This window comes from Chiloscyllium plagiosum, chromosome 7 (genome assembly GCF_004010195.1).
Source record: "Chiloscyllium plagiosum isolate BGI_BamShark_2017 chromosome 7, ASM401019v2, whole genome shotgun sequence".
Lineage (NCBI taxonomy): Eukaryota > Metazoa > Chordata > Chondrichthyes > Orectolobiformes > Hemiscylliidae > Chiloscyllium > Chiloscyllium plagiosum.
This window is the reverse complement of record NC_057716.1, coordinates 101,823,659-101,851,498: the sequence shown is the minus strand read 5'-3', so window position 1 is coordinate 101,851,498 and position 27,840 is coordinate 101,823,659.

Below are 27,840 nucleotides of genomic sequence, written 5' to 3'. Positions count from 1 at the left end.
GATTGGCCAGGACCTGCTGGAGGTCATAGAGTCATAGAGATGTACAGCATGGAAACAGACCCTTCAGTTCAACCCGTCCATGCCGACCAGATATCCCAACCCAATCTAGTCCCTCATGTCAGTATGCTTCAGGCAGGTACCATGAGTGAATCCATGAGGAAAGGCATCATCACCCTCATCTACAAGCGGAAGGGGGAGGGGGAGGAACTCAGAAATTGGAGACCAGTCTCACTATTGAATGCGGATTACAAAATCTTGTCAAAGGCAATCGCCAACGGGGTCAGGTCTGCTCTGGGGTCGGTGATCCACCTTGATCAAACCTGTGCTGTACCGGACAGGAAGATCGTTGAGAGTCTCACACTCCTCAGAGATACGATTGCCTACGTGCAGGACAGGGGGGTGGACACCTGCCTGATCAGCCTGGACCAGGAGAAAGCCCTTGACAGGATATCACACACATATATGAGAGATGTTCTCTCCAAAATGGGCTTTGGGGAGGGAATCTGCAATTGGATCAGACTGCTCTACACCAACATTGTCAGTGCAGTCTCAATCAATGGGTGGGAATCAGCTTCCCAGTCAGATCTGGAGTCAGGCAGGGCTGCCCTCTCTCTCCTGCCTTGTTTGTGTGCTGCATAGAGCCATTTGCCGAGGCCATCAGGCAGGATGTGAGCTTGAGAGGGGTGACTATTCCTGGCAGCAGGGGCCTGCAGGTTAAGGCCTCCCTGTACATGGATGACATCACCATTTTCTGCTCGGATCCCTTGTCTGTGCACAGACTCATGTGCATATGTGACCAGTTCAAACGGGCAGTAAAACTGCAACAAGGCAGTTACAACACTGTGCCTCATGAGCCACTTCCACCTCACACCTGGACATTGCTGTCACTATGTAAGATCTCCTCTGGGAATAATTGAGTGAGATTCAGCATATTCAGCTTTCTATAACCAGAACTAATCACACTTTGCATTAACTCTTTGAGGTATCTTTAAAGAAATGGATTAAGAATTTCGGGAGCTGTTTGCAGTAACTGAATAATGAACAATTTGATTAATAATTTGGTAATTTATCATTGACCAGCAATTGAATTGTACTTACCATATCAATACAGTGGATACAACAGCAAGTCAGACGCTGGGAAGCCTGCAACAGAAGACTGACTTCCTGACTCTCAAAGCCTGCCCAACATCCATAAAAGATCACCTGTCCTTCGGTGAGAAGTTTATGAAGAAAAACACCTTTGACCACAAATCCATCAGGAAGTGGTCAGTACGTAGTGTCCTTGAGACCCTTCGGGAAAAGGAGAGGGCGGATCCTATCGAGCGGTTCCCTGACCAGACTGTCAAAGTCATTTGGCAGAATGCCTCATCACCAGAACTTTCCAACAAGCACCAAGACATGGCTTGGCTGGTGGTGAGAAGGGCTCTGCCTGTGAGATCCTTTATGCACGCCCGGACTCTCTGCTGCACCGCAGGCTGCGGGGGCGGGGGATAACGAGACTGTCACACACCTCCTTCTGGAATGTGCCTATGCAGAGGAAGTCTGGAGAGGAATGCAGTGGTGTTTGTCGAGGTTTGTCCTGAGCAGCTCCGTGACGCGGGACTCCGCGCTCTACGGCCTGTTCCCCGGGACACACACCGAGACGAACATCAACTGCGCCTGGAGGATCATCAACTCGGTGAAAGACGCTCTTTGGGCAGTCTGAAACCTGTTAATCTTCCAGCTGAAGGAGTTGACCCCGACTGAGTGTTGCAGACTGGCACATTCCAAGGTCCAGGACTACGTGTTGAGGGACACACTGAAGCTTGGGGCAGCTGCCGCCAAGGCGCGGTGGGGAAAGACCACCGTCTGACACCTGCCTGCCTGAAGAAGAACAGGGGGCCCACGCAGTCATTTGGGCTCCGCTGATGCCTCAGCAGAAGAGCTGGATAGTAAATGTACAGACTTGTGTATATGAAAAATAAATTCCGATGTCTGTATGCAAAGCAATGTAATGTGTGCACAAAAATGGCACAACCAATTGTATAGAGATCCAAATAATTTTATGAATAAAGTATATTTTTGAAATTAAAAAAAAGTTTTTAAAAATTCATTCATGGGATGAGGGCATCGCTGGCTGGGCCAACAGTTATTGCCCATCCCTAATTGCCCAGAGGGCACTTAAGAGTCAACCACATTGCTGTGGGTGTGGAGTCACATGTAGGCCAGACCAGGTAAGAATGGCAGTTTCCTTCCCTAAAGTGAGTGAAAAAGGCAGGTAGAACAGAAAGCTCTAGCCAGCAGCTTAGATGATTTTATGGTATAATATTGTATTATATTATTATAGCATACACAGGCCTACTCCTGGTCCTAGTTTCTACATTTCTAAGTTTCTATGACTGAGTTGAAGCTTAAGGGCAGCATAAGTATGATAAGGATGATTCCCCCACTTGCCCAATTCCTCTGTTGCACTATAATTTACAGCAGGTCAGGCAGCATCCGAGGAGCAGGAAAATCAAGGTTTTGGGCTAAAGCCCTTCATCAGGAAGAACCCTTCATCAGCCATTCCTGATGAAGGGCTATTGCCCAAAACCTTGATTTTCCTGCTCCTCGGATGCTGCCTGACCTGCCGTGCTTTTCCAGCACCACACTAACCTTAACTCTAATGTCCAGCATCTGCAGTACCCACTTTCGCCAACTATAGTTTGCACCTATTTTAAATCTCCATCACTTCTTTATCACTATTAACACTGACTTTGCCTTTTGCCTCAGGCCCCTTCACCGTCTGTTCCTCTCACTCCTCCTCTCTCTGGGCAGCACAGTGGCTAGCATTGCTGCCTCACAACGTCAGGGACCCAGGTTGGATTCCAGCCTTGGGTGGAGTTTGCACACTCTCCATGTGGGTTCCCTCCAGGTGGTCTAGTTTCCTCCCACAGTCCAAAGGATGAAGCAATAGTCTCATCTGATGTAACGACACTGTTCATTTCAATTGACAAAACTCTAACCAGGGAGACAATAGGCAACCTCGTGGACGAACAGAATAGATGACAAGATGGGGAACCTATCAACAAGGTCTGCATACTTAAGATTTGGAGATGCCGGTGTTGGACTGGGGTGTACAAAGTTAAAAATCACACAACACCAGGTTATAGTCCAACAGGGTTAATTGGAAGCACTAGCTTTCGGAGCGTCGCTCCTTCATCAGGTGATAGTGCATACTCAAACTGCATACTCAAACTACTAGATCTGTGCTTGGCGACACACTTCACATTCAACAACCAAGTAAATGAACAGATGAATGGGACACCACAAATCTAACCCAAACTCTGGATCAGACTCGCGGGTGACACTTTTGTTATTATTAAGAGAACAGAAATCGAGAACAACACCGGATATCGACACCTTGATCACAGGGATCAGATTTACTGGATGTGATGGTATGAAGAACACAGAACAGTAAATGCACCACAAAAGTGGACAGGAAAGCCACCCACACCAACCAGATCCTGAACTACAACAGCAACCATCCGAACACAAATAAGAGGAGCTGCATTAGGACTGTGTTCAAAAGGACTACAACACACTGCGGCACTGCCAACCTATGAAGAGAAGGAGAACACCTCTGCAGAGTATTCCCCAAGAACGGATATCCCCACAACTTCATCCATAGATGCCTAACAGACAAACAACGCAATGAGGACATGGCACGATCTAACTCACTAGCCACGCTATCTTACATAAAAAACGCCTCAGAACTGACAGCTAGCCTTCTCCGCCCACTGGGATCCATGACAACCCATAAACTGACAGGCACGCTCAGACAGCAACTCACCAGAACAAAAGCCGCAATACTCATCGTGTGCAAGACAAACGTAATTTACAAGCTTCCATGCAAAGACTGCATGAAACACTATATAGGGCAAACAGGCAGACAATTAACAATCCTCATCCACAAACGCCAACTAGCCACTAAAGTCCACAACCAGCTGTCCCTAGTAGCCACACACACAGATGACAAGGACTACAAATTCGACTGGGACAACACAACAATCATAGGACAAGCTAAGCAGAGGACAGCCAGAGAATTTCTAGAAGCATGGCACTCATCCGCGCCCTCTATCAACAAGCACATAGACCTAGACCTAATATATCGACCACTACAACAAACTACTGGAACAGCCAACCGAAAGCAGCAGGCACAGAACCAAACAAATTCCAGAAAAACTCAGTATAGCAGCGCTCCACAGGAGGCTCCAACGCACTGAAGATGGCCCCCAGACAGGGGATGAAATGTTTGCAAATCAGCTTCCCGGCTCAGCGAACATAACCATAACTACAACAGTCCAAAGCTGTGCAGGCTAGGTGGGTTAGCCATGAGAAATGCAGGAATGAGGTGGGTCTGGATGGGATGGTCTTTAGAGGATCACTGTAGACTCAATGGCTCCCGCACCATTGGGATTCTAAGAACAGCATAAAGACACCATTTTCCAGTTGTTTTCAGTTCTGTAAAAGAACCATATCAGTCTCAAAACATTAACTCTGCTTCTCTCTCCACAGCCAGAACTTCTGAGTTCTGCCAGCCTTTTCTGCTTTTATTTATTTCTGGAAAATTGTAGTATTTTACTTTCCTTTGAGCATGTTTCCTTTACTGGGTAGTTTTTAAAAAAAAATTCATTTGTGGGATTGTGGGTGTCATTGGCGACGCCTGCATCCATTGCCCAGAGTCAACCACATTGCTGTGGGTCTGGAGTCATATGTAGGCCAGACCAGGGAAAGATGGGAGATGTCCTTCTTTGAAGTATGTTAGTGAACCAGATGGGTTTTTCCTCGACAATGGATTTAAGGTCATCATTCAACTCTTAATTCCAGATTTTGTTTTTAATTGAATCCAAATTCCACCATCTCCCATGGCAGGATTCAAACCAGGGTCCTCAGACCATTATCTGGGTATCCAGATTATTACCCACTGATAATACCACTCGATCCATTAAAACTAGGGATCATTGTATCAGGATAAAGAGCAGGTCATTCAGGGCAGGGATGAGGAGACATTCCTTTACTCAAGGATTGTGAATTGTCAGAATAAAGAGTGGCTCAGCTGTTGAGTATATTCAAGTCGGCAAAGTTTGGATACTGAGTGAAACATGGGATTTGGAGACAATGAGCGAAGGCTGGAGGTCGGTCATGACCTTTTCAAAATGTCGGGCAGAATGATCCTTCCAGCTTCTGTTTGCTACCTTCTGAAATGAGAGAGAAAGAGTGAGACAAAGAAAGTGATGAGTGTGCACAGGACTGGACTTTTGTGCAAGGCAGCTGGCCTGAAAGGGTTAAGATGAAGTCTTTGTATAGCACCACCCACTCAGTGACTACCTCTGGGAGAAACTTGTTCTATGCTGTCTGCTGTAACAGCTCGAGTCTGTTAGACTTACACCTACTGTGATTAGGGTTAATGACCATGTAACTTTATACTTCTTAGGAAACACTCGTCTCCCTGATCACTGTGAGGTAGTTATCTGATCTTGCTCCAGTGTGACTTGCTATCACATAAGAGCCAACAGTTCAGATGAAGAATCACTGAATCTGAAATGTCAACACTGCTTTGTCTCTCCACAGATGCTGCCAGACCTGCTGAGATTATTCAGCAATTTCTGCTTCAGGTTTACAGTTTTTTTAAGTTCATTTTATTTTCTTGTCATTCATAAACTTGATCAGATGGGCCACTGGGCTGAGGAGTGGCAGATGAAGTTTAATTTAAATAAATGTGAGGTAAGGGAAGCCAGGTTAGGATTTGCACAGTTAATGGTAGGGCCCTGGGGGAGTGTTGCTGAACAAACAGACCTAGGGATGCAAGTGCATAATTCCTTGAAAATGGAGTTAGTAGTACACAGGACAGTGAGGAATGTGTTTGGCACACTTGCCTTCACTGGTCAGTGCTGAAAGGTGTGGTGTTGGAAAAGACACAGCAGGTCAGGCAGCATCTGAAGAGCAGGAGAGTCAATGTTTCAGTCAAAAGTCCTTCATTGGTCAGTGCATTGAGTTTAGGAGGTAGAACATCATGTTGCGGGCGTACAGGATGCTGGTGAAGACACTTTTAGAATACTCTGTGCAGTTCTGGTCTCCCTGCTACAGGAAAGCTATTGTTAAACTTGAAAGGATTCAGAAAAGATTTATAAGGATGTTGTTGGGATTGAAGAGTTTGAACTATCGGGAGAGGCTGAATAGGCTGGGGATTTTTCTCCCTGGAGCGTTGGAAGCTGGGGGGTGATCTTATAGAGGTTTATGAAATCATGAGGGGCCTGGGTAGAGTGAATAGCCGAGATCTTTTCTTTCTCAGAGTAGGGGAGTCCAAAACTAGAAGGCGTAGAGAGGGGAAAGATATCACCCAGAGCATAATGCATGTATGAAATAAGCTGCCGGGGAAGGCTGGTACAGTTACAACATTTACAAGGCATGGGTATATGAATAGGAAAGGTTTAGAGGGATACGGGCCAAGTGCTGGCAAATGGGACTAGATTAGTTTAGGATATCTGGTTAGCATGAACCAGTTGGACTGAAGGGTCCAACTCTATAAAATGCCTCCGCTGCTTTGACATCCTTCACTATTTTTGTTTATTCATTCATAGGATGTGGGCATTGCTGGCTAGGCCAGTGTGTATTGCCCATCCCTGTTCAGAATCAACCACATTGCTGTGGGTCTGGACTCATATGTAAGCCAGACATCTCTCCCCATGGATGTGAGTGAAGCAGATGGTTTGTCATAAACAATTGGTACTGGTTGTGCAATCACCAGTAGGCTAGCTTTTTAATTCCAGACTTCTATTGAATTCACATTTCACCAACTATCACAGCGAGACTTGAACCCATGATCTAGGGATACAGTAAGTTACTCACCCAGTGACATTGTCACTACACCAGCACCTTCTCAAAGTGCAATCAGTAAACCGTGAGGCACTACTGGAAGAGGGACTGGTGGTGTCATAGCGGCCCGCAGCAGATTGGTGCAGACTGAAGGCATCTCAGCAATGTGTGTGCTTCTGAGAGAGAACATGACAGAATAAGAGCAAGCATGGCAGAGAGAGAGAGAGAGAGAGAGTCAGAGAGAGACAGACAGAGAGAGAGAGAGAGAGAGAGAGAAAACAGGCAAGAGAAAAAACATGACCATCAAAGAGAATGAAAGAAAGGTCAGGGGGGCAAGGGGGGTGGATAGTGGTGGAATGATACAACCAGAAGGGATGGGTCATAGATTCACACACAATCCAGACATGTCATTTTTGTCCTTTCAACATTTCTGACTGAGTAATAGTTGCCTTAATCCCATAGGACTGTTCTCTAATGTGTGTGTGTGTGTGTGTGAGAGAGAGAGAGGTGGTGGTTTAACTTGAGGGCTACCATGTCTCAGATGAGGGGAGAGGTTGAGAAGGAGAGTCAGTGGGGGGGAATTGACCCATGCTGTTGGCATCTTATGCATTGCAAACCAGCCGTTCAACCAACTGAGCTAACCAAAGCCAGCACACCTCCCCCACTCCTTTCTGGCTCAACTCTTGATCTCACATCAGGGTGGGAACATCATGAGAATTCAAGCTGCATGGTTTAATAAATACATCTATCATCTCCTCCTCAGTGAAATTTACAATGGACGCAAACACCAACTTGCATTAGTAGAGCACCTGTCAGATAATAAAATGTCCGAGTGCACTTTAGTAGGAGTGTTTCAAACCCAATCTAACATGGAGGCAGGTACAGTGATTTTAGGAGAAGGTTTGATCAAAGGTGTAGGTTTTACATTGCATCTTCCAGAAGGAAAGCGAGTTTGGCAGGTTTGTGATGGGAAATCCAGAACTGAGACTCTTTGCAATGAAATCAGACCCAAATCCTGAGAGCACTTCTTAAAATTAAATGCCAAAGAAAACAGCCCCAAATTCTCACCAAATCCAGAAAAATGTTTTTTGAACGAACAAAGCAGAAAGGAAAGTGTTAATGGTGCCTGCTGGGCCCATGTTGACTATAATCCCAAATTAATCAAGTCCTACTTGCCTGAATTTGGCCCATATTCCTTGAAACTTTTCCTGTTCACATACCTGTCCAAATGCCTTCTAAATATTGTAACTGTACCTGCCTCTGACATTTCCTCATTCCACATACAAGTCACTCTCTGTGTGAAAAAGTTGCCCCTCACGTCCCTTTTAACTTTCTCCTCTCACCTTATAAGTATGCCCCCTAGTTTTGAACTTCTGCATGCCTCTAAAATCCTGGCCTTAATCCATTGTCACCCCAGGAGCAAGACAGTGCAACCTGAGCAGCTTTAACCCTGGCATCACCAGATTTGATCCACACAAATGTATAAATGGAGGGAAGCTTTGCTAAAACAATAAAGGGGTCTTTTTCTAAAACTCTTTCCTAATGAGGGGCTTATGCCTGAAACATCGATTCTCCTGCTCCTCGTATGTTGCCTGACCTGCTGTGCTTTTCCAGCACTACACTCTCGACACTAAAACTACAGAAGGCACTAGTTAGATCACAGCTGGAATTTTGTGAGCAGTTTTGGGTCCCTTACCATAGAAAAGATATGTCAACATTGGAGATAGTCCGGAGACGGTTGGCTAGGCTGATGCTGGATGTGGAAGGACTGTGCATGGGGAGAGGTTGAGTAGGTTGGGCCTGTCTTCATTGGAATAAAGAAGAATGAGAGGTGACCTTACTGAAACATACGAGTTTCTCAGAGGACTTGTCAGGGTGGACATGGAGAGATTGTTTCCCCTTGTGGGATAACCTAGGATCAGACACATTGTCTCAGAATAAGGGATTGAACATCTAAGACAGAGATGACAAGGAATGTTTTCTCTCAGACGATAGTGAATTAATAGCATTCTTTAACACAGAGGGCTGTTGAGGATGTGCTAGTAAACATATTCAAGTTGAAGACAGACAAACTTTTAATCATTAAGGGGTTATGGGGAGAAGACAGGAGATTGGGGTTGAGAAACATATCAGCCATGATCGAATGGTGGAATAGACTCGATGGGCTGAGTGGCCTAATTCTACTGCTGTATCTTATGACCAGAGCTTTAGGCAGCATGAGCAACATTCTTGTATTCTAGCCCTCTCAGAATGAATGCTAATGTTGAATCTGCTTTTCTAATCACCAACTGAAATTACACACTAAGAGAATCCTGAACTAGGTACTCCTAAGTCCCTTTGAGCTTCAGATTTCTAAAGCATTTCCCCATTTAGAGATATAGGCGACCTCTCTACTCTTCCTATCAAAGTGTAAAATCTCACACTTCCCCACATTCCCCACACTTCCCCATCTGCCACTTCTTGACCCACTCTCCTCTTCTGCTCAAGTCCTCCTGCAGCCTCCCTACATGATGAGTTAGTTCCCCTTTCTGCTTTGTCATAGCATTCTCCAGTACAAGCAATCCCACATTTTTCTGGTTTATTCACTTTCGGCTTCCATGGCAAGACTGGTATTAGGTACTCATCGTTGGTTATCCCAAGATACTGTCGGTAGGATTCTTTAACCATTGTGTTCGCAGCGGTTTGACGTAACAGCTAAACCTCAGCTGAGGAATGTTAATTATTAACTACATTGATGTGGCAGTTTTGTTACAAATAGCTACAGACAGGATGAGAATGACAGATAAGGTTCCCAAAGGCCAACTGCATTTTCTTTGACAATGAAACAGCCCTAAATGCTACATAAGAGGGTATGTTTCAGCATTGCTTTATCGTGATGCTTGCTAAATCAGGAGAAATGGGACAAACGCTCCTGGCTTTCCTTTGAAATAGTGCTGCTGCAGCTTTCAGATCTACCTGAGAGGGTGACTCGGTGTCCTAGGATTTTAATCAGCCAGTGTAGAGGAAGCTTTACTCTGTATCAAACCATATGCTGTCCCGATCCTAAGAGTGATTGATGGAGGACAGTGTAGAGGGAGCTTTACTCTGTATCTAACCCTGTGCTGTACTTGATGGGGATAGTGTAGAGTGAGCTTTACTTCGTATCTAACCCTGTGTTGTTGCTGTCCTGGGAATGTTTGATGGGAGACAGTGCAGAGGAAGCTTTACTCTGAATCTAACCCTATGCTGTCCCTGTCCTGGAAAGGTTTGATGGAGGACAGTGCAAAGGAAGCTTTGTTCTGCAACTAACCCCATGCTGGGATAGTGCAGAGAGAACTTTACTTTGTATCTAACACCGTGTTGTTGCTGTTCTGGGAGGGATTGATGAGGGACAGTGTAGAGTGAGCTTTACTCTGTAACTAACCCTGTGCTGTCGCTGTCCTGACAGTGATTGATAGGGGACAGTGGAGAGGAAGCTTTACTCTGTATCTAACCCTGTGCTGTCGCTGTTCTGGGAATATTTGATGACAGTGCAGATGGAGCTTTATTCTGTATTGAACACTGTGCTGTTGCTGTCCTGGGAGTGTTGATGAGGGATAGTGCAGATGGAGCTTTACTCTGTATCTAACTCTGCACTGTCCCTGTCCTGAGAGTGTTTAATAGGGGACAGTTAGAGGGAGCTTTACTCTGTATCTAATGGAGAACTTTAACTTTCCAAATATTGACTGGAAATACTATAGTTCAAGTACTTTAGATTGGTCAGTTTTTGACCAATGTGTGCATGAGGTTTCCTGACACAGTATATAAACAGGCCAACAAGAGATGAGACCGCATTAGATTTGGTACTGGGTAATGAACCCAGCCAGGTGTTAGATTTGGAGGTAGGTGAGCACTTTGGTGACAGTGACCACAATTTGGTTATGTTTACTTTAACGATGGAAAGGGATAGATATATACCGCAGGGCAAGAGTTATAGCTGGGGCAAGGGCAATTATGATGCAATTATGCAAGATTTAGGATGGGGAAGGAAACTGCAGTGGATGGGCAAAATTCAAATGTGGAGCTTATTCAAGGAACAGCTACTGTTATCCTTTTTAAGTATGTACCTGTCAGGCAGGGAGGAAGTGGCTGAGCGAGGGAGCTGTAGTTTACTAAAGAAGTTGAATCTCTTATCAAGAGGAAGAAGAAGGTTAATGTTAGGATGAGATGTGAAGGCTCAGTTAGAGGGCTTGAGAGTTACAAGTTAGCCAGGAAGGACCTAAAGAGAGAGCTAAGAAGAGCCAGGAAGGGACATGAGAAGTTGTTATCAGATAGGATCAAGGAAAACCCTGAAGCTTTCTGTATTTATATCAGGAATAAAAGAATGACTAGAGTAAGATTAGGGCCAATCAAGGACAGTAGTGGGACGTTGTGCGTGGATTCTGAGGAGATAGGGAAGCGCTAAATGAATATTTTTTCGGCAGTGTTCACACTGGAAAAAGACAATGTTGTTGAGGAGAATACTGAGATGCAGGCTACTAGACTAGACGGGATTGCGGTTCACAAGGAGGAGGTGTTAGCAATTCTGGAATGTGTGAAAATAGATAAGTCCCCTGGGCCGGATGGGATTTATCCTAGGATTCTCTGGGAAGCCAGGGAGGAGATTGCTGAGCCTTTGGCTTTGATCTTTAAGTCGTCATTGTCTACAGGAATAATGCCAGACTGGAGGATAGCAAATGTTGTTCCCTTGTACAAGTATGGTAATAGATTCAGAGATGGAAATGTGTTGCTGGAAAAGCGCAGCAGGTCAGGCAGCATCTAGGGAACAGGAGAATCGACGTTTCGGGCATTAGCCCTTCTTCCTGGTAATAGAGACAGTCCTGGTAATTATAGACCAGTGAGCCTTACTTCGGTTGTCGATAAAATATCAGAAAATATTATAAGAGATAGGATTTATAATCATCTAGAAAGGAATAAGTTGATTAGGGAGAGTCAACACAATTTTGTGAAGGGTAGGTCATGTCTCACAAACCTTACTGAGTTCTTTGAGATGGTGACCAAACAGGTGGATGAGGGTAAAGCAGTTGATGTAGTGTGTGTGGATCTCGGTAAGGAGTTTGATGAGAATCCCCACAGTAGGCTATTCAGAAAATACAGAGGCATGGGATTGAGGATGATTTAGTGGTTTGGATCAGAAATTGGCTAGCTAAAAGAAGGCACCACCAACCTGGTGGTGGTTGATGAGAAATGTTCACCCTGGAGCTCAGGTGGTGTACCACAAAAATCTGTTTTGGGGCCACTGCTGTTTATCATTTTTATAAATGACCTGGATGAGAGTGTAGAAGGATGGGTTAGCAAATTTGCGGATGACACTAAAGTCGGTGGAGTTGTGGATAGTGCTGAAGGGTGTTGCAGGTTACAGAGAGACATTGATAAGCTGCAGAGCTGGGCTGAGAGGTGACAAATGGAGTTTAATGCGGAAAAGTGTGAGGTGATTCATTTTGGAAGGAATAACAGGGCTAATGCTAAGATTCTTGGCAGTGTAGATGTGCAGAGAGATCTCAGTGTCCATGTACATAGATCCCTGAAAGTTGCCACCCAGGTTGATAGGGTGTGTGAGCTTTTATTAATAGAGGGATTGCGTTTCGGAGCCATGAGGTCATGCTGCAGCTGTACAAAACTCTGGTGCGGCTGTACTTGGAGTATTACGTACAGTTCTGGTCACTGCATTATAGGAAGGATGTGGAATCTTTGGAAAGGGTTCAGAGGAGATTTACTCAGATGTTGCCTGGTATGGAGGGAAGGTCTTATGAGGAAAGGCTGAGGGACTTGAGGCTGTTTTCGTTAGAGAGAAGAAGGTTGAGAGGTGACTTAATTGAGACATATAAGATAATCGGAGGGTTAGATAGAGTGGATAGGGAGAACCTTTTTTCCTCGGATGTTGATGGCTAGCACGAGGGCACATAGCTTTAAATTGAGGTGTGATAGATTTAGGACAGATGTCAGAGGTAGTTTCTTTACTCAGAGAGTAGTAGGGATGTGGAATGCACTGCCTGCAACAGTAGCAGACTCGCCAACTTTAAGGGCATTTAAATGGTCATTGGATAAACATATGGATGAAAATGAAACAGTGTAGGATAGGTAGGCTTCAGATTGGTTCCACAGGTTGGCACAACATTGAGGGCTGAAGGGCCTGTACTGCGCTGTAATGTTCTATCTTCTAACTCTGTGCTGTCCCTGTTCTGGGAGTGTTTGATGAGGGACAGTGTAGAGAGAGCTTTACTGCGTATCTCACTCTGTGCTGTCCCTGTTCTAGGAGTGTTTGATGGGGACAGTGTAGAGGGAGCTTTACTGCGTATCTCACTCTATGCTGCCTCTGTTCTGGGAGTGTTTGATGGGGACAGTGTAGATGGAGCTTTACTGCATATCTCACTCTGTGCTGTCCCTGTTCTGGGAGTGTTTGATGAGGGACAGTGTAGAGAGGGGGCTTTACTGCGTATCTCACTCTGTGCTGTCCCTGTTCTGGGAGTGTTCTTTACTGCGTATCTCACTCTGTGCTGTCCCTGTTCTGGGAGTGTTTGACGGGGGACAGTGTAGATGGAGCTTTACTGTGTATCTCACTCTCTGCTGCCTCTGTTCTGGGAGTGTTTGATGGGGGACAGTGTAGAGGGAGCTTTACTGTGTATCTCACTCTCTGCTGCTTCTGTTCTGGGAGTGTTTGGTGGGGACTGTGTCGAGGGTGTTTGTGTGGCTTGATTTTCTACTTTAATTGGTTGGAAGCACTGCTTGCACTGGCTGCTTCTAATTTGTTATTTCTTAATGTGTCATCCCCCATTAGTAATCCCATTTACTGCAATGAGGAAAACATTCAAAGAGATAAAAGAAAATATAATGTTGCTTTGGAGCCCTCCAGAACTGGCAGCAAACCCAAAGTACAAGAAGAAGCAAATGCCTGGCATTGATCTTCAGACAATGATTCTATTATGTTTCTGCTGTCATTCTTAAATTATTTAACACTCAGTTTTGACAAGCAGGCTGCTTTGCAGCGAGCCTGAATTATAAAACACGGGAGCTGGAGGCAACTGACAGTCACTGTCAAAGTCTCAAGCCATTTCCTTTATAACCTGGAGAGTCATGTCAAAATGTAGTCCTTACTGTTAACAATCAAACTTCCACTGCCTCTCTATAAACTCTGCAAAATCCTCCGATCAAATATGCTAATGATATTTCATACACTGGTATCGACACGTTGAATTAGCCATAGAGTTATAGAGATGTACAGCATGGAAACAGACCCATGCCGACCAGATATCCCAAATCCAATCTAGTCCCACCCGGCCCATATTCCTCCAAACCCTTCCTGTTCATATATCCATCCAGATGCCTTTTAAATGTTGCAATTGTAACAGCCTCCACCACTTCCTCTGGCAGCTCATTCCATACACGTACCACCCTCTGTGTGAAAACGTTGCCCCTTAGATCTCTTTTATATCTTTTCCCTCTCACCCTAAACCTATGCCCTCTAGTTCTGGACTTCCCGACCCCAGGGAAAAGACTTTGCCTATTTACCCTCCCCAAGCCCCTCATAGTTTTGTAAACCTCTATAAGGTCACCCATCAGCCTCCGACGCTCCAGGGAAAACAGCCCCAGCCTGTTCAGCCTCTCCCTATAGCTCAAGCCCTCCAACTCTGGCAACATCCTTGTAAATCTTTTCTGAGCCCTTTCAGGTTTCACAACATCTTTCCGATAGGAAGGAGACCAGAATTGCATTCAATATTCCAACAGTGGCCTAACCAATGTCCTGTACAGTCGCAACATGACCTCCCAACTCCTGTACTCAATACTCTGACCAATAAAGGAAAGCATACCAAACACCTTCTTCACTATCTTATCTACTTGTGACATCACTTTCAAGGAGATATGAACCTGCACTCCAAGGTCTCTTTGTTCTGCAACACTCCCTAGGACCTTAATATTAAGTGTATAAGTCCTGCTAAGATTTGCTTTCCAAAATGCAGCACCTCGCATTTATCTGAATTAAATTCCATCTGTCACTTCTCAGCCCATTGGCTCATCTGGTCCAGATCCTGTTGTAATCTGAGGTAACCCTCTTTGCTGTCCACTACACCTCCAATTTTGGTGTCATCTGCAAACTTACTAACTGTACCTCTTATGCTCCTATCCAAATCATTTATGTAAATGACTAAAAGTAGAGGACCCAACACCTATCCTTGTGGCACTCCACTGGTCACAGACCTCCAGTCTGAAAAACAACCTCCACCACCACCCTCTGTCTTCTACCTTTGAGCCAATTCTGTAACCAAATGGCTAGTTCTCCCTGTATTCCATGAGATCTATCCTTGCTAATCAGTCTCCAATGGAGAACCTTGTCAAACGTCTTACTGAAGTCCATATAGATCACATCTACTGCTCTGCCCTCATCAATCCTTTTTGTTGCTTCCTCAGAAAACTCAATCAAGTTTGTGAGACATGATTTCCCACGCACATGTTGACGATCCGTAATCAGTCCTTGCCTTTCCAAATACATGTACATCCTGTCCCTCAGGATTCCCTCCAGCAACTTGCCCACCACCGACGTCAGGCTCACTGGTCTATAGTTCCCTGGCTTGTCCTTACCACCCTTCTTAAATAGTGGCACCACGTTTGCCAACCTCCAGTCTTCCGGCACCTCACCTGTGACTATCGATGATACAAATATCTCAGCAAGAGGCTCAGTAATCACTTCTCTAACTTCCCACAGAGTTCTCGGGTACACCTGATTAGGCCCTGGGGATTTATCCACTTTTATGCGTTTCAAGATATCCAGCACTTCCTCCTCTATAATCTGGACATTTTGCAAGATGTCACCATCTATGTCCCTACAGTCTATATCTTCCATATCCTTCTTGAGTGCTGTTGAAACAAAGAGGGGGTTGGTGTTCCATCCAGCTGCTGACTTGATCCTTGTAGATTCTGGGGAGTCAGGAGGTCAGTTACTCAGCTGTAATCTGGGACATTGTCTGTAAAGTATGATCCTTGAGAAGGACAATATGATCTATTGCTTGACTTGTCTGTGAGACAGCTCTCACAGTTTTGCAACAAGTCTCTGGATGTTGAAAAGGAGCATTTACATGGTGTGCCATTAGTGTTTCTGGTGCCTGATCAATGCAAGAGGCACACTCCTCTGATAGTCCTTCTTCACTTTTGTGTAGCATGAGGGAGGATTTCACTAAAACCTACAGAACACTAAGAGAACTGGATACAATGGACATGGAGAAGATGATTCCACTAATAGGAGAGCCTTAGACCCAAGGGCACAGCCTCAGGGAAGACAGTTTAGAATTGAGATGAGGAGAAAGTTCTTCAGCTGGTGGAACTCATTACCACAGAAGGATTTGGAAGACAAGTCATTGAGTGCCTTTAAGATGGAGAGATGGATAGGTTCTTGATTGGTAAGGGGATCAGGGGTTACAGAGAGAAGGCAGACAAATGGAGTTGAGGAATATATCAGCCCTGATTGAATGGTGGAGCAGGCCCGATGGGCTGAATGTCCTAATTCTACTCATATATTTTATGGTCTGGGTGAGATGAGGAGGAATTTGTCAGAGGGTTGTGAGTCTTTGGAACTCCTTGCCGCAGAGAGAGCTGTTTACACTCATCATGTGGCTGAAGGACAGAACTAACCCTTTGTGCTGTCTGTTATGATGTGACTGCTGACACTATCGATAATGTAGATTGACTCTCTCCCTATTTAGTAATAACACTTGACACAGGACTGAGGATGGCATATTCCCTCCCCAGAGGACATCAGCTGGGATTTTGCAACAATCGAAGGCAGTTTCATGGTCACCGTCCCTCAGCCTCACTTTCAATTCCAGGTGTTTTTATCCAATAGTTAAACATTTCCACTTGAACATTACATCCTGGGCCACTGGAATAACTGGCATTTAAAACTCATTGCCTTAGATAGTGGTAGGATTAGAGTCTATTTCAGGACTGAGATAGATAGATTCTTAATCAGTCGGGGAATCAGGTGGGAAAACACAGGAAAGCAATCGTGAGGAACGTCAAATCAACCATGATCCTATTGAATGGTATAGCAGGCTTGAGGGACTGAATGGCCTACTTCTATTCTAATATCTTATGGATTTATGATCTTATGTCCAGCGACAGTAGGCTATCACACCATCTGCCCTTTCTATTTCTATCTCCCTCATAAAAACCAAAAAAACTGTGAATGCTGTAAATCAGGAACAAAAATAGACGTTGTTGGAAAAGCTTACTGGAACCAAAACATTTACTCTGATTTCTCTTCACAGATGCTGCCAGAGCTTTTCCAGCAACTTCTTTTTTGTCCTTAACTAGCTACCCATTAAATTCCCGATGAAGGTCTTTTGCCCGAAATATCGATTCTCCTGTTCCTCAGATGCTGCCTGACCTGCTGTGCTTTGCCAGCATCACACTTTTTGACTTCCCCCTAGATGCACCTTTGCTATTCCTCTCAACCACCAGTGTTAGCAAATTCTGCAGTATTATCACTGTCTGCAGAAAGAAATTTCTGCCAAGTATCTTATTGATCTTATTAATGATGATTGCACAGTTAATGGCCTTTAGTTCTTTGCTTCTGCCTTCAATATTTAGCTGACAATGTGGCCAAGGATTCATCTCTAACTGCTTGCTGTGTGGTAAAGTTTCATCTCACATCATCTTTGCTTCACTACACGTCGCTTTGAATCTGTGTCCGCACATTCACTTCCTTCACAAGCGAGTTCTCCGTGTTCTCAAAACTTAATATCAACTTAAATGCTGGGCCCAGCCAGAGACGCTAAATCAGAAACAAAAACAGAAGTTTCTGGAAAAGCTCAGCAGGTCTGGCAGCATCTGTGAGGAGAAATCAGAGTTAACTTTTTGGGTCTGGTCACTGGGTCCTTAGTTCTGTGACATTGGACCCAAAACACGAACTCTGATTTCTCTTCACGGATGCTGCCAGACCTGCTGAACCTTTCCAGCAACTTCTGTTTTTGTTTCTGATTTACAGCATCCGCAGCTCTTTTGGTTTTTAATGAGAAATGGGAACTCCCTTGAGTGAATAAAAAAAATGCTTGCCTAACTGTGTTTTTATTTGGCACCCTGTTTGACAGTGTGTGAACAAACTGAGTGCCCTTGGTTACCTTGAAAGATCACCTTACACAATTTTATGGCACATCCCAGGGATTCAACATTTTGGGAGTTTGCAGCGATTCCTGAGTTAACTGTATACAACATTTCTGTTTCACTATTGTTGTTCCAGGAAAGGGTAACGGACATTCTATTGCAATATCCTCTATTAATTAAAGGGCTGCACGTCTCCATGAATCATTGAATTACTCATAGTGCAGAGAATATAATGGTTATTCAATAACATCAACACTCTAGCACCATGACCATATATAGGCAACTCTTTCCTTCCTAGAATCAGACTGTCTGGCAAACAAAGCGATTACCAAAATTACGAGATCTGAACACTGAACTGCTGAGAATTTCACCTGGAGTTTTTATTGTCTCTGTAAGCTGGAAATCTGGAGGCTAATGATGAGAAATCTCTATCTGTACATCTAGGTACTGATGGAGTAAAGCTGGCTATAATCAGGCAGACAACACCAGGAAACCTTGAGCAAACATCATTTGCTCTTTCAAAAAGTCGGTTGAGCAAGGTCAATATCTGTGGTGATTGTGTAGTTGCTGGGTAGTTTCTGTAGGAGTTGGGAGATCATGTTCTGGCTGTATAATACAATGGTAAGGCCACTTTTAGAATACTACATTCAATTCTGGTCTCTCTGTGATAGAGAAGGACGTGGTTAAACTTGAAAGGACTCAGAAAAGATTGACAAGGATGTTGCTGGGGCTATACAGAGGGGCTGAACAGGCTGGAGCTATTTTCCCTGGAGCGTCAGAGGCTGAGGGATGACCAAATAGAGGTTTATAAAGTCATGAGGGGCATGGATAGGGTAAATAGCCAATGTCTTTCACCCAGGGTGGGGGAGTCCAGAACTAGAGGGCATAAAGTTAAAGTGAGAGGAGAAAGATTTAAAAGGGACCTAAGGGGCAACCTTTTCACCCACACACTCAGGTACAGAGTACCTAGGTATAATTCTGAGTTACAGAATAGAGAAATTAAGGAAACATACCGAAAACTCAAAGGACATTGTGTAGATTGGTGAACGCACACCCTCCCTCTGAGACTCCTCCTAATCCAAAGTTGGATCTAAATCTTTCCAAGTGCAGAGAATGGCTTCAGTCTCTAGCATGCTTCAGAGTTTATTGTAACGTTAATAAATTGACAATCCATACCTCCTCCTCTTTTACATCGAATCAGCACTTGTAAATGAAACCAACACCCTGTTGTTTTCTTTCATTTAAGTCAGTATTATACTCATCAGTCCCTGAGCGTTCTAAACTTTCCAGGACTATGCTGTATCCCACTGCTGTCCTGTTCACTTTCCCCGTTACTCCCTGACTACAGTCTTTGTGTATACTCAAGACTGAGATAGATAGACTGGTGTTGTCTGCCTGATTATAGCCAGCTTTGCCCCATCAGTACCTTGATGTACAGATAGAGATTTCTCATCATTAGCCTCCAGATTTCCAGCTTACAGAGACAATAAAAACTCCAGGTGAAATTCTCAGCAGTTCAGTGTTCAGATCTCGTAATTTTGGTAATCGCTTTGTTTGCCAGACCGTCTGATTCGAGGAAGGAAAGAGTTGCCTATATATGGTCATGGGATATCAAGGGTTATGGGGAAAGGGCAGGAAGTGGAGGAGTGTCGGGATCAGCTATGATCCTATTGGTTGCGGAGCAGGCTCAAGGGGCCGAATGGCCTATTCCGCACCTGTGGAGAGAAAGCAGGATTTCGAGTCTTCTTCAGAACTGGTTCAATTTCCCCATCAATTTCTGTTTTTGTTTCAGATTTCCAGGATCGCCAGCTCTTTATCTGATCTATTATTGTCTACTCTGAGAATTCTGAAAAAACTCCCCAGAAGATTGATCTGTGACAACGGCTACCATGAAGAGTAGATTTTGAAACAATTTCATAGATAACCCATGAACATGCAACAGCATTTTTGATGTGGAAGATCCTGTTTTACAGGTCGTTCTGTTATAACACGTGTTTCGTCAAAGCCAATTGGTTGTAATGCAATTGACAAATTGGGGACACTGTTTCTAAAGCGCGAACATTTAAAACGTGTATTGAGTATAACACGATTACCGCACCAACACTTTAAAAGCGGTTTCTAACACATGATTTTTCTGTAACATAGGTTTGCACAAGGACGTAACCACCACGTCATAGAAGAACTGACTGTATCGGCTCACTTTCACTTGAAGCTTTCCCTGAGATTAGCATTTCAAGGAACACAGGGGCACACGTAATTGCAGTGGGTGCACACATATTTACCTTTTTTGCAGTTTGTAGACACACACTTATAGCATGGTTTGCTGCTTGCGTGTTCCTCAGAGTGGCATGTCAAGTTTCCATGCCCCATGGAATGCTGGGAGTTTGGCCAATTTCTGAAACTTGTCTGCCACAGACAGCTTTTGCTTTGCAAATTTGTCTCCATTTAAGTTTTTGCTGAAGGATCAGGTTCAACCTGCAGAGGGAGAAAGGAGTAACAGGGTGGGTTGATGTATGCCAATAGAGTTATCCTCCAATTCAGCTGATTATGAGCGCTAATATCTGGAATGGATGGGTAGCCTTCTGAGGACGAGTTACCAACTGGCCTTGTACCCTCTAGAGTTCAGAAGGGTAGGAGCTGACTTGATTGAATAAGGTCCTGAGGGATTTTCACAGAGACGATGTGGAGAAGATGATTCTTCTTTCGGGAGAATCCGGAACTAAAGGCTCCTGTTTCAAAATCTTGGGTCACCCATTTTGGACCAGGGTTGGTGGTGGGTGAGGTCAACGAGGTAAAATGTCACAGGTGACAGTGGGAATGGTAGTGACTGAGCCTCGGAGGGAAGTGGGTGCCATGGCTGAGTTAAGTAGCAGGAGGAAGATAGTGGCACTGAGCCTCGCACACTGGGAAAGGTTAATGACCTCCCAGTCACCCTTTGTTGACGTATTCCTTTGTGTGGTTAAGATGCACTGACAGAGACAGCATTGTCAGGCAAGGTTCTGGCTTACCCTGCCAATCCTACAGAAAGAGTAAGGCCCTCTTGGCACCACAGACTCAAGAGCCCTATCCACAAAGACGGGGAATAATTTCCCCATGTCTGGGATAAACCTCACGAACCTTGCAATGAGATCCAGACTGCCAGTGCTTGAATGGGAAGGTGATGGCCTCGGGGCATTATCTCTGGGCTGTTAATCCACAGAGGATGAAAATGAGGACTGCAGATGCTGGAGATCAGAGTCAAGATTAGAGTGGTGCTGGAAAAGCACAGCAGGTCAGGCACCATCCGAGGAACAGGAAAATCAACATTTCGGGCAAAAGCCATTCATGATGAAGGAATTTTGCCCGAAACGTCGATTTTCCTGCTCCTCTGATGCTGCCTGACTTGTTGTGCTTTTCCAACACCACTCTAATCTTGACCATTAATCTACAGACTCAGGTAATGTTCTGAGGAGCCGAGTCTGAATCACACCATGGCAGATGGTAGAATTTGAATTCAATAAAAATCTGGAATTAAGAGTCTGATGATGACTATGAAACAATTGTCGGAAAAATCCATCTGGTTCACTAATGTCCTTTTGGGAAGGAAACTGCCATCCTTACCTCATTTGGCCTACACGTGTCTCCAGCAATTAATCCCCCTCTGGGTAATTAGGGATGGGTAACAAATGCTGGCCTAACTAGCGATGGACTCATCCTATGATTGAATTTTTAAAAAATTAACAATATCTTTCTAAAGACCGCACTGGTTCCATGAATCTCAGACTGGCCTGGCAGTGACAAGTACCACTGGCTATGGTGAGTCAGAGAATCCATCTCACGTCAGATACAAGGGGGTGCCAGACGGATGTGGTATTTTGATAATGAGGTGATTTTGGGAGCGTTGTGTCAGAAAATTCATGAGGCCTCATGGGGAGAAACCCTGCATGACAGCCAATGAAAATGACGCAGCCAAAATATGGGAAAGGTTCAGTGCCATTGGAGTTGAAATCCCAGATCTCCCTCTCGAGCATTGTCCTTCAATGCTGAATGGATGCAGTTTAAAAACAGGGAGATTATGTTGCTCTTGTATAGGATGCTGGTGAGACCACACCTGGAGTACCAGTGTGGCTCTCCCTATAACATGTGGACTGAAGTGGTTCAAGAAGGCAGCTCCATGCCACCTTCTCAAGGGGCAACTAGGGACGGGCAATAAATGCTGGCCCAGCCAATTTGTAAGAAGGTATTTATACTCATTTTGTTCAAGGGGATGCAGGATATTTTCATGTAAAATCACAATGTTGAGCCCAGTCACAGGACAATGCTGGTGTTTATGGTCCAAGCAAACTATCTCCCAGGCCTTTTCACCTAACCTTATTACTGCATCCATTTAGTCCTCTCGGTGAATATCTGACTTCCCGTTAAAAGCATTCAGTCTGATTCTCCTGAATCACTTCCTGTGGTAGCTCATGCTACATTCTCAGTCCAATACTCCGATACCCATTCGTCATGCTGAAGTGTATTTATCCACATTGTATCACTTGTGCCATGTGCTTTCCCATAAACTCAATTTGTTTCAATCATCTTGAAGACCCCATTATTCACAATCTCACCTCACCCTCTGTTTCCAGCAAACATTTGGAAATGTTAGTGATTTTTTTCTCTCTTCAGTGATTTTCACTCTTTCCCAGTCTCTCTCTCTCTCTCTGTCCTCAGTGATTTTCGACCTCACCCTCACCTTCACCTCTCAGTGAATCTTTCTCTCCAGATTGAACTTCTGTCTCCCTCAACCTCAAACAAGGCTTTTTTCAAATCCTTATTATTAAGATGTATTCGGGCTCCGAGATCCATCGGTTTGGTAGAAATGACTTTGCTACATTTGCCAGATCTAACCCTTTCAGAATCTTAAGGACTCTGTCAGATCTCCCCTCAACATTTAATTTGCTAGCAAAAACCATATTCAGTCTTCCTTGACATCTTTAATCTCATGAAGGGTTTCCTGAAGAAGGGCTTATGCCCGAAACATCTCCTGCTCCTCAGATGCTGCCTGACCTGCTGTGCTTTTACAATGCCACACGTTTTGACTCTGACCCTCCAGCATCTGCAAGTCCTCACTTTCTCCAGTTCTAACCTCATGGTTATTGTATCTTCCTGGTAACTTTGTTTCGTATCTTGCCAATGCCTCTTTCTGAATTATGGACTTAAAAATCACACAACACCAGGTTATAGTCCAACAGGTTTATTTGGAAGCACTAGCTTTCGGAGCGTCGCTCCTTCATCAGGTGGTTTCCTTCTTGATGAAGGAGCAGCGCTCAAAAAGTTAGTGCTTCCAAATAAACCTATTGGACTATAACCTGGTGTTGTGTGATTTTTAACTTTGTGCACCCCAGTCCAACACTGGTGTCTCCAAATCCTGGATTATGGAGACTGTAATGTAGTCTAAACCAACCTTCTACAGCTGTTTAATTTAAGCTCCTTGTGACATTGTCTAAGAGACAACATAGTAGGCCAGGCTGATACCCTGCCTGTTGCTGCTATGATCCCTGAGGACAGGCTCCTTTTACAAACACGGCAAGGTTTCACGTCGCAAAGTCTGAACAAGTTCGCCCTTCACACCTTTGGTGGATGCGGATTACCAGATGACTCATGGGTAACCCATCTGTGGCATCACTGATCCACCGTTCCCTCTGATGTCTCCCAAGAATAGCTTCATCTGGCTTCATGAGTCATGCTTGGCTTCACTTGGGAAGATTACAGGTCTGGACCTGAAGTGACAGCTCGTCGGAGTCTGGGTGCTTATCGCTTAGATGTTTGTTCCATTCCGTGATGCCAAGTGTGAAACTAAAACTCATTCACCTCTACCCGGGGACTGCAGGACAAATTAGGGTGTTGATTGGAATGGGCAAGGGTTTGGCACAATGTTGTTAAATGTGAGATCATCCATTTTGATAGGAATAACAGCAAAATGGACTATTATTAAAAAGGTGAAAAGTAGCAGCGTGCTGCTGTGCAGAGGAACATGGGTGTCCTTGTGCATGAGTCACGGACAGTTGGTTTGCAGGTGCAGTAGGTAATTAAGAAGGAAAATAGAATATTGTCCTTCATTGTTGGAGGAACGGAGTTTAAAGGCAGGGAGGTTATGTTGGTGAGACCACACCTGGAGTACTGCGTGCAGTTTTGGTCTCCTAACTTGAGAAAAGATGTGCTGCCACTGGAGGGGACACAGAGGAGTATGAGGACAGCATGTGTAGACTGGGGCTATGAGTCAAAAAAACTGGTGCTGGAAAAGCACAGCTGGTCAGGTAGCATCCAAGGAGCAGGAGAGTCCATGTTTTGGGTATAAGTTCTACATAAGGAATGATGAAGAACTTATGATCAAAACATTGACATATGATTTTTCCAGCATCACTTGTTTTGACTCTGATCTCCAGTCCTCAATTTCTTCCTATGCTTGTTGGAGATTAGATTAGATTCCCTACAGTGTGGAAACAGGTCATTTAGCCCCACCAGACCACACTGACCCTCTGAAGTGTAATCCACCCTGACTCATTTCCCTCTGACTAATGCACCTAATTCTATGGGCAACTTAACATGGCCAATCCACCTGACCTGCACACCTTTGGATTGTGGGAGGAAATTCACGCAGACACGGGGAGAATGTACGAACCCCACACAGACAGTTGCCTGAGGCTGGGATCAAACCCGGGTCCCTGGCACTGTAAGGCAGCAGTGCTAACCACTGAGCCACCGTGCTGTCCACAAGAAGAAGAAAAATGAAAGAAGAATGAAGAATGATTCCAAGCAGAATCCTTTAACATTAATTTCCTAGCTCCCATTGTACTCTCTGTCTCCCCTGAGACTAGGAGTATAACACACACTAGACATGTTGTTATATACTATACTCTACTCTCTTCCTTCAGTCCTGCCAACTTTCAACATGTCATTTCTCATTATCTCTATTCACTCCCATTTGTACAACAATTACACCTGATTCTCTCTATCTACAATGAGCTACTGAGGCTGTTATGGTATCATCAAGGTAAGTCATGATAAACTTTTATAAAACACTGGTTCAACCCCAAGTGAAAGAATTGCATTCAGTTCTGGGCATCAGTCTTGAGAAACATCAGGGAGAGTTCACAAGGGATTCACGAGTTCAGGTCCCAGGGATGAGGAGCTTCAGTTCTGTGCATGGATGGGAGAAGCTGGGCCTATTTTCTCTTTGGAGATCGAACAGGAATTTGATTGAGGTGTTCATATTCACAAGGGATCCAGACAGAGTACATAGGGAGAAATAGTTCCCATTGGTGAAAGGTTCAAGAATGAGAGGGTATGGATTTAAAGCGAATGGCAAAACGAGCAAGGGAGATGCAAGGAGAAAGCTTTGAACAAAGCAAATTAGAATCTGGAAAGCGTGGCCTTTAAGATGGAGGCAGGCTTGTGTGAGACCTTTCAGAGAAAATCTAATTACTATCTGAAAATGAAGTTGGTGTAGGATTATACTAAGAAGGAAAGGAAATTGCGCTATGGTGTTCTTCATTTAGGGAGGAGAGCTATTGCTGATCTCCAATTGCTTTTGAGAGGCAGTGCATGCATAGTAAATAGCAAGAGGAGTAGGCCATTCAGCCCTTCAAGCCTGCTTCGCCATGCAATATCATCATGGCTGATCCTGTATCTCAATGCCATGATCCCAGTTTCTCCCCATACCCCTTGAAGCTTTTAACATCTCTTTCTTGAATATTCTTAGTGACCCTAACTCTACGACCTTTTGTGACAGAAAGATCCAATAGGTTGATTACCCTCTGAATGAAGAACTGTTTCCAGATCTCAGTCCAAAAGGGTTTACTCTATATCCCCCAAGACTGTGACCCTGGTTCTAGACTCCCTAACCAGACAGCATGGTAGCTCAGTGGTTAGCACTACTGCCTCACAGCGCCAGGGACCAGGGTTCAATTCTTGCCTCAGGTAATTGTCTGTGTGGAGTTTGCACGTTCTCCCAGTGTCTGCATGAGTTCCCTTTGGGGGTTCCAGTTTCTTCCCATAATCCAGAGATGTGCAGGCTGGGTGAATTGGCCACGGTAAATTGCTCATAGTGATAGGTATATTAGTCAGGGCTAAATATAGGGGAGGGGAACAGGTCTGGGTGGGTTACTCTTTGGATGGTCAGTGTGGACACATTGGACCAAATAGTTTGTTTCTATGCTGTAGGGAATCTAATCTAAAAGATCCTCCTACATCGAGTGTATGCAGCCAGTTAGAATTGTCTACATTTCAATCACATCCTTACTCATTCAACACCTTTGAGCCTTTATTATCCTCTTTATAACTCACAATCCCACTCAGTTTTGTGTCATCAACAAACCTCATCCAAATAATTTATATATCTCGTCCAAATGCCACTAGTGACAGCTGCGTAAAGACCATTTATTCCCTCTCTCTGTCAACAAATACTCAATCCGAGGCAATATATTACCCCAAGCCCATGTGCTTTAATATTGCACATTAACTTCTTCTGTGGAACCTTATCAAAAGCTTTCCTGAAATCCAAATATACCACATCTGCTGGATCTCCCTTTACTATTTTCCTGGTTACATCCTTGTAACACTCCAATAGATTTGTTAAGGATGAGTTGTCTTTCATAAACTCATGTCCAAATGTTGAAATGGGTAGTGCTAACCACTGAGCTACAGGACTGTGAGAGCTAAAATCAACAATACTCAACAGAAAACTCAACGTGCCCTGTTCCAACAAAATAATTGGTCTTCATTAACAAGGAAGCTGCACTTGGAAGAGAGAGAGAGAGAGACAGCTGATCGCAGCGCTGAGCGTCTCTCACAAGTCCGTGCTTATAAAGAGAAGAGCAGGAATCTTTATACTTAAAACTTATCAATAGCTATCAATAACTATCACTAGAGGTTAGTCATCCATTAGACTGGTACATTGATCTGTGTTATTACTTCCAAGGGTTATCATATTGACTTCCCAAAACTTTGTGTCACATGCGTCATCCCATAATCTTGTCCTTGTTGGTGCTCAGAGGATTTCGTGGAATGTCCTTTTTTAGGCTTAGTCAGTATCCCAGAATTCATGTGGAGCCAGCTAATCAATCTCTGATGAGGTCTACCGAGGTTAAAGAATTTACATGGATTTAGCCTAAGTCAAACCCCGCTGAGGGTTGACAATGCTTTGACCTTTGTCAACTTGTGTTGTGTTACAACTAAGGGTTGGCCAGTTTTCCCATCATGCAACTATCTGTTTCGCACAATTCCACACAAACCGATTAATATTTTCTGAATGTTTTGTTGTCATGTCTTTTAGAGTAGACCCTGCTATTGATTTTACCTACATTTTCCTCACAACTGAAATAAGACCAACTGGTCTGCAATTCTCTGAGTTTCGTTTCTCTCTCCATCCCTTTTGTAAGTAATGGTGTTATATCTGTCACCCTCCAGGCTGAAGGAACAGCCCCAAAGTCTAATCAAATTTTGAAATATGACCACAAATAAATCCAATATTTCTAAGGCCAGCTTTTTAAAAGATTCATTCAAAGGATGAGGGTGTGACTGGCTAGGTCAGCACTTATTTTCCATCCCTAATTGCACAGAGGGTAGTTAAGAGTCAGCCACATTATTGTGGGTCTGGGGTCATAGTTAGGCCAGTTTCCTTCCCTAAAGCATGTTAGTGAAACAGATGGTGTTTTTCCCAACTAATGGCAATCATTTTGCATCCATTATTAGACTCAAATCCAGATTTTTATTGAATTGAGGTATGTGCATGTGGAGATAGATGTGTGCGTGTGTGGATGGGGTGAGGAGGGTGCTGGGGGATGTGTGTGTGCATGTGTATGTGGGGGGGAATGGGTGGGTGCTTGTGTCTGTGGGTGTGTGTGTGTGTGGGAAGGGGATGAGTGTGTG